A 14,188-nucleotide genomic window follows, 5' to 3' on the forward strand; every position below is an offset into this window, starting at 1 on the left:
TTAAAATCAATTTGAATTTTTTTTATTAAGAATTACATTTTGAAATTCTTTAAAAAAAAAAATTGTTAAAATCAAGACACTATTGGCAAAATGTCTGGATTTGTTAGTGCAAGTACTAGAAATTTACTGAATTTCTAAAATAAAATTGAGAATAATTTTATTTTAATTTGTTTACAGTACTAAGCTGTTTTTTTTTTCTAAATGAGCATTTGTTTGTTGTAGCCAAGGACTCTGTAAGTAATAGTTTTAATATTTCTATAGCGGTTACATTACAAGTTAAATTAAGTCAAATTATTTTGATGTTTTTCAAGGGGCCAATAATTATCTGATAAAATAAATAGAAAATAAAATGTATTAAACAGTCCTATAGTATAATAGTCTACAACCTTACTAATGGGATGTTTAGTTTTATCAGGTTACAAGCCCAATTGTGAAAACCATCTAGGGCTAGGAAAATGTCAGTCTAATAATTTTTCTTAATTTCAAGTATGATTTGTAAGTAAATCATTTTTGTGTATGTATAGTAATAACAATAACTGCCCATTAGATTTTTAAACTTCTTTAAAAATATATTTCATTATTAAGTTTATTTTGTTAAAAGTATAGAATAACCTGTTTTTGTTTTAACATTCCGTTAGTTTATCTTATTACTTTTAAACAAGTATATTCAAAGCATAGTTTGTTAACATTATTTCAAATTATAATACTTAGTTGTAGTTTCATAAAATTTACACAAAACTGTTTGATATTCTTTAAGTAAAAATTGTTCTAATTTTAAAACCTAAGTAATATGTTATCTAGGCTCAGTTGTTGTTAAATAAGTTGATATGAGAAATTATGCACATGCATATAACTTATTTTGGTTTTAGCAGACTTTTAGGTAATGTTTATTCATTACTGAACAAGTCAATAAGGTGGCCATCAACATTCATTTGCAAACAAACGTTTTGACTTTAAACATCAACAAGAATAAGCTACTTTCAAATTAATCGCTATTCAAGTCCACATGCAGTCTATACTTGGATTTTCCAGTACCGATATGCAACCAGATTTGAAACAACTCAACAATTTGATCAACCTAAAAAGCTTTATCGATTTCTTACTTTTATTTTTGCTTTTCCTGGTAAAGCTGTACCTTTGTAATGAACCTTCTGCGTTTAATTGCATTTCATATTTTGAATATTGAATATGTAGTTTTAGTAAGCAAAATGACCATATTTCGATTTGTGCAATGAAACATAATATTGAACAACACTCTAGTCACATTATTGTGATTGTTGTTGATAAGACCTAGAGGCTTAGTTAGAGAATTAGACACATATCGTATAGTTATAACTGCATGTAAATCTATTAGTGTGTTTTATGGTTTAAGTATAAAAGTTATTATTTGACCAATATTTAATTGTTTTAGAGTTCTTTGAACAGTTTATAGTTAACATTAGTTGAAGTTTCTAAAGTATTTTTCACTTAAAACAAAATTGTTTTTAAGTTTTACTTGTTCCAAGTTATTTATAAAAGTAACTTATGATTTTGAAATAGTGTTGGTTCTTATAATAGTGTTTTGTGGTTCTTTTATATATTAGATGCACCATCCAGACTGTCTTGTCTGATTGATATAAAGTAGTCTCAAATAGAATCTAGCATTTATAGATAGTAATTAAATAAGGTAGGATTTAATTATAATTCACAGTCCTAACAAATTAAATATACCAACATCCATACCTTACACCTTGTATCAAATTTACTTGTTGTTTTGTCTTTTGATATGTACTAGAGTATGTAAATGATATAATGTTTATTAAAATTAAAAAGTGAGTAGATTGATCTTATTATCTTAGCAAACTATTAAGTTGAAAATTATTTATCTAGTACTCCAACCCATGGTTACAAAAGTAGATTACTCTGAATACTTATTAAAAAGTTATTTGTTTTAACTTAAAACTTTGCACTCGAGCAGGCAAATAGTTTGATATGCTTCTGCAAATCTGCAGAAAAGTAAACAATTTTGCTAAAAAAAATCGCTTTTGTTTCAATTCCTCAGCTTTAAAAGACCCTGCTTTCTTAGCTTTTAGTATCTTATACTTAATTTTACACTCCTGATAGATAGTTTTTAAATATGAACACTCTTTAGCACTTGTAGTGTCTTAATCATTGAACAAGTTAAATACATTTAACTCAACTCAGATTCTCTTTATCAAACAAATGGAATAGTGCCCATAAAAAGTCGAACTGCATATTTTTATAAAATAAAACATTAAAAAGAGGTAAAAGTGTAAGCAGCAAAATAGGAGACTAGATAACAGAGTTTGTCTTAACTTAAATCTAGTAAAATATAGTAAACAAACAAACATTTAAGTCTTATAAACATATTAATGATGATTTTTCAAAATGACATAAATCACTATCATCAATAACATTTACATCAGAAAACGAAAACAACGATGAATTGTTTTTTCTTGACGTTTTAGTTAAACAACACAAGAACCAATTTTTGATATCTGTTTATAGAAAGAAACTTTTACTAGGTACTATTAAAGTAGTATTTATTCATTTTGTAGTATGAAGTAAAAGACAAATTTGATAAAAACACTCTACAATCGAGCACATAAAATCTGTTCAAGAGATTTTTTGCTGATGAAATAAATCAGATAAAATTGATATTAAATAAAAATGGGTATCCACAAGAACTTGTAAATAAAATAATTAATTTACAACTTAAAAGTTTAAACAAAATAAAGCCAGCAGGGCCGGAGAAAGGTTCGATTACTTTATTATTACCTTATGTCAATACGAACTCAAGAATTATAGAGAAAAACATCAACCAATTAATAAGTAAATCTTATTACTCGGCGAAACCGAGAGTTATTTTCTTATCCATACCAATGAATAGACCTGGGGAAAATATCCGACATCAGAATTTTAAAAAGTATGGTATTTTACCAGTTTAACTGCTTCTGTGAAGATAGTTATGTCAGAATGACTTCAAGACAGTTTAGTAAAAGGATAAAAGAGCATATTCCAAAAACTATTGATGAATTTTCTAAATCGAGTAATAAGGAAAATAAATATATAAGAGTAGTAAATTGTTCAAAAAGATCTGCCATTGCAGAACACATAGTTAATAACCTTAATTGTGCAAGTAAATATAAATTGAAAAAATTTAAATTATTAGAAATTATTTTAAAATTTTTGATTTACTAAAACTTGATGCTATACGTATTTTGATGAGAAAACCTAAATTTTAAACATAAAGACTTTGATAATACTGTTTCTTTGTTTTCATAAAAAAAATATAAGTTGTTATTTATGTTTTATTCATTTTCTAGTTGCATTGTAATTAGAAGTACTTATGTGTTGTTAATCACCCTTTGCTTTATTATTACTACTTTTACATTGATTACATTTTCACTATATAAGCTAGATTTGAAACTTTTTTCTTATTGCTTAGTAAACAACTGATGAGTTAAGCACGAAATATATATTGTTATGAATTTTGAGTCTTGTATATTTTTTGAAATCAATTATTGAAGTGTCAAATAAATGTATAATTATCTAACTATATTTCAACCAAAGGCATTCATTAGACCAGTAGTAGCCATGAGAGATAGGAGTAACAGCTTAAGATGTATAGCATTATTTATTTTTTTATTAAGTCAAGTGTACTTTTTAAATCAGCTGATCAAATTTATTCTAGAGTAATTATGTGTATTTAAACACATTTTTGTTTTTAGTAAACACTAAACAGTATTACTATTTTTAATTGCCATATTTGATTGATGTACTTAGTATTACATGTTGATTTGCTATTTTGATAGTTTTTCTAACTTTTCCTATCATTTTCAAAAAAAAGAATTCGATTAAGAGGTAAGGATATAAAAAGTTCATTGACTTGATTATTATTTTTTGCTTTAGTATTTTTAAAATTTAGAAGTATAACAACGTTTTTTTATTTTTGTAAGCTGTTTAATTAATTATATGTTCATTTTTTGAATACAACTAAAATTCAGGCTTACAGTCTTTAGTTAATATTTTAGGTTAGTTTTTATCACTTTAAACTCATTTAATTCCCTCAAATTTATATTATTTTATTTTAATTAACTTTTAAATTTGTATAATTGAGCTACTCCGCTTAATAATACTATAGATGATTATGATCTGATGTATACAATTTATTTTGAAGTAACTTTTAAAAAAGTAGAACAACTAAATACTACATTATAAAATAGAAGACTTTTATCAGTACTTATTTTCATGGAAAACATCCAGGCCAATACTAACTAAGTAAAAACAATTTTAAAAGGTACAAGTGTATTAGCTAGTAACTAGAAACATACTTAAACTTAAAAAATATAATTTATAGTGTTATAGTTTAATTTTAAAATTTTCGTTAGTTCGTCTTCTTTTGTTTTTGTTTTATAACAAGTACTTTAGTTTTAAAAATTTGTACAGGAAAACTAGGTCCTTATTTTTTTATTTTACTTCAATTTTTAGATTTGTCTTAGTAAACACTATCTAACCTAAAGTAAATTTAGGGCACAAATACTAAATAATAAATAATCTAAAGTTAATTAAGTAGTATACAGAAGTTAACACAAATGGTATAACGTTGCAGGTATAGTATTAAAACTCAATGTTTTTTAATGAAAATCAGGCCAGAGTGTATGACTTAACCGTAGGGATAAATCAATAAGTATGATAAATTAAAGTTTGTATAAATTATTAAGTTAAGCTACTTTATAGATTACTAGGTTTGATAAGGACCTAAAAGTCCTGATCTAATGTTAAAAAAGATATATAGTTTTATTATTTTTTACTAAACGATTAAAGAAATGCGCTCAAAAAGTTTGGCCTAAGCACCTGGTGTACGAAAAAACCTTACGGTTATCGAGTCGTACACCAATATTAAGCAAATGGTATGAAATTTTGAATGTGTGTTGTATTGGTTGTTATTTTTTTAAACGAAAAGTTTGTTATAACTATTTTAAATTATAAAAAATATTATCTTTTAAATGAAATGTCTGTTAAATGATGTGCTGTTTTAGCTCGTAAATGTGTAAAGACAATTAATCTGATTTATTTTCTACTTAAACTTTTTGTCTCGTTTAAAGTAACAGCTGACTTATAAAAATTTAAATAAAAGAATAAATTCTTTTTTTACCAACTTTTAAATCTATAAAACATTTCTAGTCGTAAAATAACAACATTGGAACTTATAATGTATTATATTCTTAACATATACGGAAATAATAAGCATTATTGATATTGCAAACAAATAACTTTTCATAAGATTTAAAAAACTGCATTTAATTTTGCTAAAAGAACTTATAACTTTCTACTTTTACACTTTTCAATATACTAAACAAAAACATTCAATGAGTAAACCACCTTCACAAGATATTTTTATATAATTTTCAAATTAAAGACTGTTTTTAGATTAAATCTTAAATTAAGAGTATTCAGAAAAGTTTTACATCATTGGTATACAAAATTGTACTAAATTTAGTTTGTGGTTAACATAAATAATTGATTTTTTTTTAATTTATAAAACTTTATGTGTTTCTTTTCTAATAATTTTTAAACATGTATATTTACTAATCTATTTTATACAATATAGATTGAAAATAAATTAAGTTTATACAAAGGATGCATAAACAAACAACACTATTAAAGCTTACAAACACAGCCGTGATGATCTAAGTTGTATTTCAGATCTGTAAAGAAATGTTTTAAAACAACTGTTTATAATTGTTTTGAAGATTTTCGTAATTTAAAAGATCAAACAGAGATATTTTTCTTTAAATCTGAAAAAATTACCCAAATATTTCAAAGTGTACAAAATGATATAAGACCATCCAACTAAATCATCACATGGAAAACTTAACAACTTAATGTTGTTTCGTGGCACTGAAGAAATATACGTAGAAGGAATACTGGAGGAAGTTTTGAAAACTCTCATCAGGAATGGTTCGGAAAAGGAGTGTACACGACTGACTGCTCAAGCACTCCCACAAAATACACATAATATAACTCTCAAAGAAAGCAATGTTATAGGTTTGTCAACGAAATTCTTCATTCTGATTTTCTGCAAACATTAAAACACGAAGACTTTGACGATATGAACTACGGTATTTGCACTAAACCAAAATACCCGTTTGTGAAGCATATTGATGAAGACAGTCCTCAAGCAACTTCAGATGATTACAAAGGAGACGCACAAGGAAGAAGGTACAGGAATATTGTACACAATTTTGAAAGTTTAGAAGATGAGTATTTGGCTGATAACAGCATAGCTATACCAAGGTATCTGATTAAAATAATCGGTAAAATAGAACCGTTAATGATTTTGATACAGTTTTTACTCGTCGTATATTTCAAAATTTCTTAGAATATAAATAAATGTTAAAACATGTATTAGTCAATATTTTGTTAATTGAAAAAATAATAGTATTTTACAATTTTTTTTATTAGACCCGTTATTTAAATTTTTTTTTTTTGTTTTCTTTTTCACAACGACTTAAGCTTCAGCTAACCTTTTGTTCTATTATAAAATAGAGTACGACACATATATTTTGGCAGAACTTCTAATTTTAATAACTAATTTTAATTGTCATTTTAAGTTTTAGTTCAATAGTAACACAAGTACAAACTCAGAGTAGTTTGTTGGTAATGTGGTGTTCAAGCCAGACATGTTAAAAAGCTCTGCTTTGTTTACTCGAGCGTGAAATTACTAACTTAAAACAAACCAAAGTTTATAAGCTTCATTGCTGAATTACCATAGTAACTATTAGCATTTTACCAACTCTGGTTCAAGCAACCTTAAGCTATTTATATCATTTTTATTTAGATAAATGTATTAGAATGAAACTAACTAATTACATTTTTTCTAAAATAGTTAACGTAAAAAACTGACTATTTTTTTATAATCATAAATGTATAGTTACAGTATTATTTTTAGTGGTAAAACGATATAATACTTAGTGATTTACCGGAGTTCGACCCTAAAGATTTTAAGTCTCATGTAATTTAAATACAACACATTACACATAATAATTAAGTATTATATTACTAATAATTTCGTAAAAAAAGTTTGAACTATATTTTTTACGCGATAAAAATAATTTTTTTGGTATTTTTGAAGTTTTTTATTTTAAAAACAAACAAAAAATATACACCACACTAAGAAGAAAAAAACATTATATCTCAGTTTAAATTTTTTGTTATGTTTACAAGCTACAGTTATGAGAAACTTGTATCTTTGTTTTTTGTCTGTTGTTGTGAAAGAATAAAAAATAAAGTATCGACTTTAGTGACTGACTAAAATAAAAAACGACATACTAACGAAACTTTGAAAAATGAATTCCTTTTTAGGATTAAACTTTTATTGTACACAAAATACGAAACAGAACATTAACTTTCGCGTTTTTCGCGCAACTGTTTAAAATTATAAAGCGAAGTACAAAATAACATGAACTCATCATAAAGTCTAAATTTAGTATCAACTATAGTAAAGGCCTAAAATAAATAAGAATATATTATCAGACTAAAAAAAAAATTACATTCAATTTAGAAACATTTACCATTACAAAAAAAACGAAAAAAAGTACAATATTTAACTACCTTTCCATGTTTATATCTTTACTTAACCAAATTATTTAGCTTTAAGTTTTAGTTAAGCGGTAAAAATCTAAAACAACTACAAAAATCTTATTGGTTTTAATGAAAAATTAAGTTTTTAATATTTTTAAAAGTAAAGAATTAGAAAAAAAATTTACTTAAAAGGCACTTCAAAGAATAAGCTGAGATGTAACTATGTTAACGTCGTAGTCGAGTTGTTAAAGTGAAATGTGAATTTAAGTAAGCTATACTAACCAAAACTTGAAAACATATAAAAATAAAACAGTACATGAAACATCATGGTAAAATATGTGCGCGAATCTAGATAATACACTCCAATTTTTACTTGTTATACACTTAAAATGACTAATTTTTATTACAAATTTTTTTTCAAGTAAATAAGTTTAGTTCAATTCTTATAGCTAGTATTCAACATTTTTTAAGTAAAGTTGTGGTTTTTATTTATAAATAGTGTAGTTTTTATTTATTTATACTGGCAGTTATTGAAAACTTTTTAAAAATTAGCGAACGATTTTCTTTACCAACAGTCTCTCATAAGTTATAATTTTATTATGACACCACTAAGGATTTCTAGTTTTAAGTTTGTTACACATGAAAACTGATTGCAAGGTACTCCCAGAACTAAAATATTACTGGTTATTTTTACTGCTTATATTTCGTAATTTCAAATTTTTAAAATTTAGTAGGAAAACACAAGCAATTATATTAAAATTCGTAAAGTTTATGATAAAACAACGTTTTCTGTGATAATCTAAACTTTTTTTCATGAGTTGCATATGTTCCATAAAAGTAGTTTAGATCCGCCCTTATTTGCAAGGGCTAAACTTTAAAAGATGTTTTTACACTTAAAATTAGTCAAAATTAAATACTTAAATCAACAAATTAAATTTCAAAATGAGGTTTTTAATTAAAAATAAGTTTCTTACAGTAGTTTAAATGACATGATTTTTTTAACAATTGATATTATTTCTAAAATAAAAGTTTGTTTTTAAAGATTTGTAACAGCATTTATTTTTTTCGTGGTTTTGTGAAAAAAACAAGCATGTTTATCTGTTTCGAAATTTTACTGAGATTTTATGTATCTCTTAATAAATTAACTTACTTGAACTTTAACTAAGCGCATATAAACGCTAGGATTTTTTTATACTTAGACCATCATGCGTCTAGTCTAGTTTGTAAAGTTTTAATCAGATTTAGAGGAGCTTCTTAATTTACATTTAATTTGCTTCGACAATTTTTTTTTGTATTCTAGCTGAGAAGTTGCTACCTAATGCCCATTATGATATCAAGAGTTTAATCACATCACATATTTGAACTTGGCGCAGTTTTCAAAATTCAGGATACAGCAAACTGCAGCCCACGGGCCAAGTACGACCTGCAAAGCAAAAATAGTGGTCCCTATATACTCTTCAGTTATAAACAAACTCTTATTTAGAAAAATTTAAAAAGTAGTTTTGGTAAAAACTTACTATTAGGCTCTAAGTTATATTACTGAGCAATACTTTATTACATTTTTAGTAAATATTTACAGTCATATTTAAAGATTAAAAAAATTTTTGACATCTTTAACAAAAAAAACGTTTATTAAATGTTTAAGTTATAATGTTATTAATTATGTATTTCTAATGACATTTATATTTTTTAAAACGTATACAACATGTTTACTTAGTTTCTTTCAAGTAAAATAACAGTTTTTATAACCTCTAACTCTAACTTTAGCTTCACGGAAGGCAGAAACTTTGTGTCTTTAAAGTCTATATAAAGGTTTACCTCTTTTTTTGGTAAGCCTCACTTATTTCTTTTGTCTCTTAATAAATTTTGTAACTCGGTTTTCTACTTCATATTCTATACTAAAACATGTACATTATTTTTAAAATTCTACTTTTTTAATTTTTGAAAAAATTTAATAGTATAGAGCAGGGGTCGGCAGCCTTATGTTACTCGAGAGCCAATTTTCCTAGGAAAAATTGCTCGCGGGCCGCACTACTTAGAAAAAAACCTTTGAGGGCTGCATTTATTTTAAAAAAATTCTAGTAATCAGTAGAAAAAAAAAATTTTATGATCAAAAATATAACAAATAAAGCAATATTAGATCATTAATAAAGAGTATTTATTGAATTATTAGCCTAACTGTAAGTTTTGTTACTAAAAATATTATTTTTATTTTGTTTCAAAACTTATATTTGGCCGCAGATTTTGACTTTGAGTGCCGCAGTTTGCCGACCATTGGTATAGTTTTATAAGTTTTGAATAAAGACTGTAATTATTTAGAAATTGCTATTAAGAACAAAAACAGAATTTTATGTGATTGATGAGTTTAACTATTTTATTTAAAAACAACTTTTGAATTAAAATTATTCATAACTCTGAAAATGATTTTGTTTAAATCTTTTTTTTTAACTTTATAAATTGGTAACAAACCTTATGTAGCTACTGTCTATGGTAGACTAGATTATACAAAGAACCAAAAAGTACATCTTATAAACAAAAATTTTAAAGATAAAGCTAGAATATACTTTAGTTACAGCTAGATGGTTTAAAAAAATAAGTAAATAGCTCTGCTCCCCAAGAAGTCTGTAGTACTAAAACAAACTAGAAAACAAAAACAGTAAAAAAACTAGTTCTTAATTAATGGAATTTACTATAGAATTTTGTTTTTGAATCTTGTTTTAGTATAAAACTAGATATGTTACTATTTTGTTTTTTAGCTTTTGTTTTATTACTACTTGTTTAAGCAACAAAACTTATTTAAATTAAAAAGCTTATAGATTTATTTAACTATGTTATTATCTTAATTCAGACAGATCAGAGAGAGATAGAAACTTTAAGAAATCAGATTAAGATTTTTTTTTATTGAAGGCTACTTTATGACATAGTAAGTTTACTACAGAGTCTTCGTTGGAGTTTTGTAACAGTTTTATTTACTTAAAATTGTTGTTTAGTGGAAAAAAAAACACTTATGTAAGAATAGCTTTGCAATTTACTATATAAACTTACATAATAAAATTCATAAACTCAGTAGTTATCTATAAAAAAAACTACAAACATTCGAACAAACAAAAGTTTAATAAAAAAACAAAGTGTGGCAACTATAAATACAAAAAAATGCAATCAACACTAATTAATAGTAGAAAATATTAATTCAATCTGTTTCGTGAAATTTTTCGTCTTGATGTACCTTTTTCTTCAAAAAAATATCTTGTTTTTGAAACTTGGTTAAGTATGAAACCAGATATATCACTGTTTTATTTTCCAGCTTTTAATTTTATGATTACTTATTCAAGCAACAAACCCTATTTAAGTCAAAAATAATTTATATTTATTTAACTATACTTTTATCTTTAATTAAAATGGAATTGATATTTTCGTTGACTAAAACTTTAAAAAAAAATTAATTTAATCTTAATTTATTTTAAAAAATTAAATTGTAAGTTTCGGAAAGAATTAAGACATTATGTTTTATAGATAGAAGGTTTAGTATTAGTTTAAAAACTATCGTTTTTCATCTGTGAAAAACAATACAAGATTATTTTTATAAAAGGTTATTTTATGACACTGTAAGTTTACTACTGAGTTTGTTGTTGTTTAATATATATTCAAACTTTTAGTTTTGTTTATAAAACTTCTAAAATAATCCATATAGTTTATTTTAAATTAGTAGTCAGTAAGAAAGTCCGCTAAACTCTCTTTATTACCTTTGAAAACGACTGTTTTGGAATTTTATCTAGTGTGTATAAGTGTTTCTTAACATTACTTTACTTTTTTTGAATTCTCATTATTGTTCTGGCAACTATCCTGCGAGAGTTCTTTTGATTCTAAGAGTGCTTTCAAACTGTGGACCAAGTAGAATGATTTCTAATCATCGAGGAACTGAGTAGTTACACTAACATTTGGTAAAGCACTACCAGTAGCTAATATCATACAACCTGATTTCAACAAGTCGTGTAAGTCCGCCATTACATAAAGTTATCTGCCAGTCTCCAATTGCAAAGTGCCAAAATAGTTGCTCTGTGTAAAAAATAAGGCAAAAAGCTACAACGGTGTTTTTCTTTTTAGCATAGTGAGTAGGGTCTTTACAGTTTTTATACTTTTAAAAAAAAATTCAAAAAACATATACACCTAAATCACAGTGTGGATTTCAAACCGATCAAAAGTTGATAAGCTTTTCTAACCTTAAAACACGTGAAGGGAACTGCTTTTGGTATCAAACGCAGACTCCAAAAGGAAAACAATAATTCTACCAACCTTGTGACAAACGCTTTTGATAAATAATCTCTTTCTCTATTTAAGAAGGCCTACTATTTATGTAAAAAAGTAACGTAATTTAAAACTGTTTATTTTTTCTTTCAACAATTCTTCGTTTACGATGTTTAGTTTTAATAATCAATCGTTTGATTTTCCAGCTCAATTCTTTTGCAAATAAACTTTTATGTTGTACAAAATTTAAAACTTTATTATTAACATTTTAAGTAAATTTTCAATATGGACCTTCTCTTCTTTCAATAAACTTTCTCCACAGTTTATATTTCTGTTCATGTAAAGATTTTAGTCAGTTTTTTCGGCTGTTTTAAACTAAATTAAATACTTCTGTTTAATAAAATTTGTCCACAACAAACATAAAACAATTTAAATTAAGATTTTTTTTATATATTACAGTAGTAAAAAGATATTTAAAACTATCCCCTATTTTATTTTTCTACCAGGAAACGTTTTAGCATTGTTTTATTTAAAGTATTCAAGTTTTTATTTCAAAGGTAGATACACTATTCAACAATTTAGTTTTCAAATTTTTTGGAAAATTTGTGCACCCTAATGTGCGAATATCTAGTATAAGTTTCAAATTTCCCATAATATCTAGTTTCCCAAACTTTTATTCAAAAGGCCCCCGTTATTCTATGTTGAGCTATGACCCCTCCAGTAAAATTTCTCGAAAAAACTACTACAAAACCTCCAAAGACATTTTTTTTGTTCTTCATCATCAACTCCAGAATATCTAGTGTAAGTTTATTACCTAATGGCCTTCCCCCCTGGATCATTTGCTGCTCATGGCTCCCTAAATTTCTCTAATGGCCCAGTTTGGGAAACCCTGATATAGACTCTTCGATTACAGAGACGTTTAGAATTAGATGATACTTTTTATTTATTGTCAAAGATAAGTTTAACAGGGTTGCAACTGATTTCTGAGAAATTTCTTTTTTGTTTTTGAAACTACACATTTTTGGGTCTAATTTTAGTTTAAAGTTAAGTTTAAGATTGAAAACTGTGTTAAGTAGTATAACAACATTGAAAAGATACTGCAAAGCTACTTTAAATGTGTTTTTAATAAAAATAAATTTTGATGATATTAAAAAAAAATTATAAATATGATAGATTTTTTGTGCCAAATCAAAATTTTACAACTTAACATGTAAAAATTGTTTACAATTCGAGGTTATTTAGTGGTTTTTGTTCAAAATTCCAAGATATTTTTAGTATTTTTTAGCCTTTATTGTCAAGTTCCATGATTCCAGGTTTTGTGGCAAGCCTGGTTTAAATGCCCATACTAATGTAATTGATAAACAAATTATTACTAAAACTTAAAAACATCAGTTTTTTTTTTACAAAAATAACGGTTATTACTTTCTTTATTAAGTTATTAAAAGTATAGGTAGTTAAACTTCTCTTAATACTAGTATAAATTACTGGGACATACTTTAAACATAAAAGTACCTTTATTTATCTACGAACAACATGTAGTTTTTACCTCATTTATTTTGATTTTTCAAATACGTAGAGATCAGAGGCAAACACTTCGAAATAAAAAACAATAAAACTTTTTTGAAAATAAATAACAAGAGTTCAAATGACAATACATATTGCTCCAAGTTTTTAAACATAACTTTTAAAAGTGAGCTTGTTGATAAAACTGTTTAAAAACCAAGAAAAGTGCAACAATTTATTTAAAAAACTGTTATACTAAAACTACAACAATATTAATTACATGGATAACAACATATCCATCCTACATAAGTTTTATATACTCTTCAGGTAAAGTTATTTTTAATGTCAGGTTAATGAATATAATATAAAATATTTTAAACTTAATAATTCAAAATAAACTTATGCCTTTTCACAAATAAAAACCAACAAATATTTAATAAATAGGTCATTTGTTGAATGTTAATTCATTTTAGTTAAAGTGTTTTAAAAGATAATTATTCTCTATTTACACATCTACAAAACTTCACACAAATTTCAAGATACTAATGCAATATCAACTTTTTACAAAAAAAAAGTGGAAATTAAGTTAAAATAAAATGTAAAAAAGAGTTTCTTTCAAACTAAAATAAACTTTTCAGTTACGAATTTTACTATAATAATTCAAGATAAAATTATATTAAAACTAAACTTCGCTTCAACTTTTGATAATTTTAAACAATGTCATGCAAATCTTTTTAACTTTATATGAAATTTGATCATTAAAACATTAACTTTAAGCACAAATATTATATCTGACTTAGTATGTTTGTTAAAAGTTAAAATATCCATGATTGGATTGTCAATATTTCTACAT

This window comes from Thalia democratica, chromosome 3 (assembly GCF_965202585.1).
Source record: "Thalia democratica chromosome 3, ktThaDemo2.hap1.1, whole genome shotgun sequence".
In the NCBI taxonomy this organism is placed as follows: Eukaryota; Metazoa; Chordata; class Thaliacea; order Salpida; family Salpidae; genus Thalia; species Thalia democratica.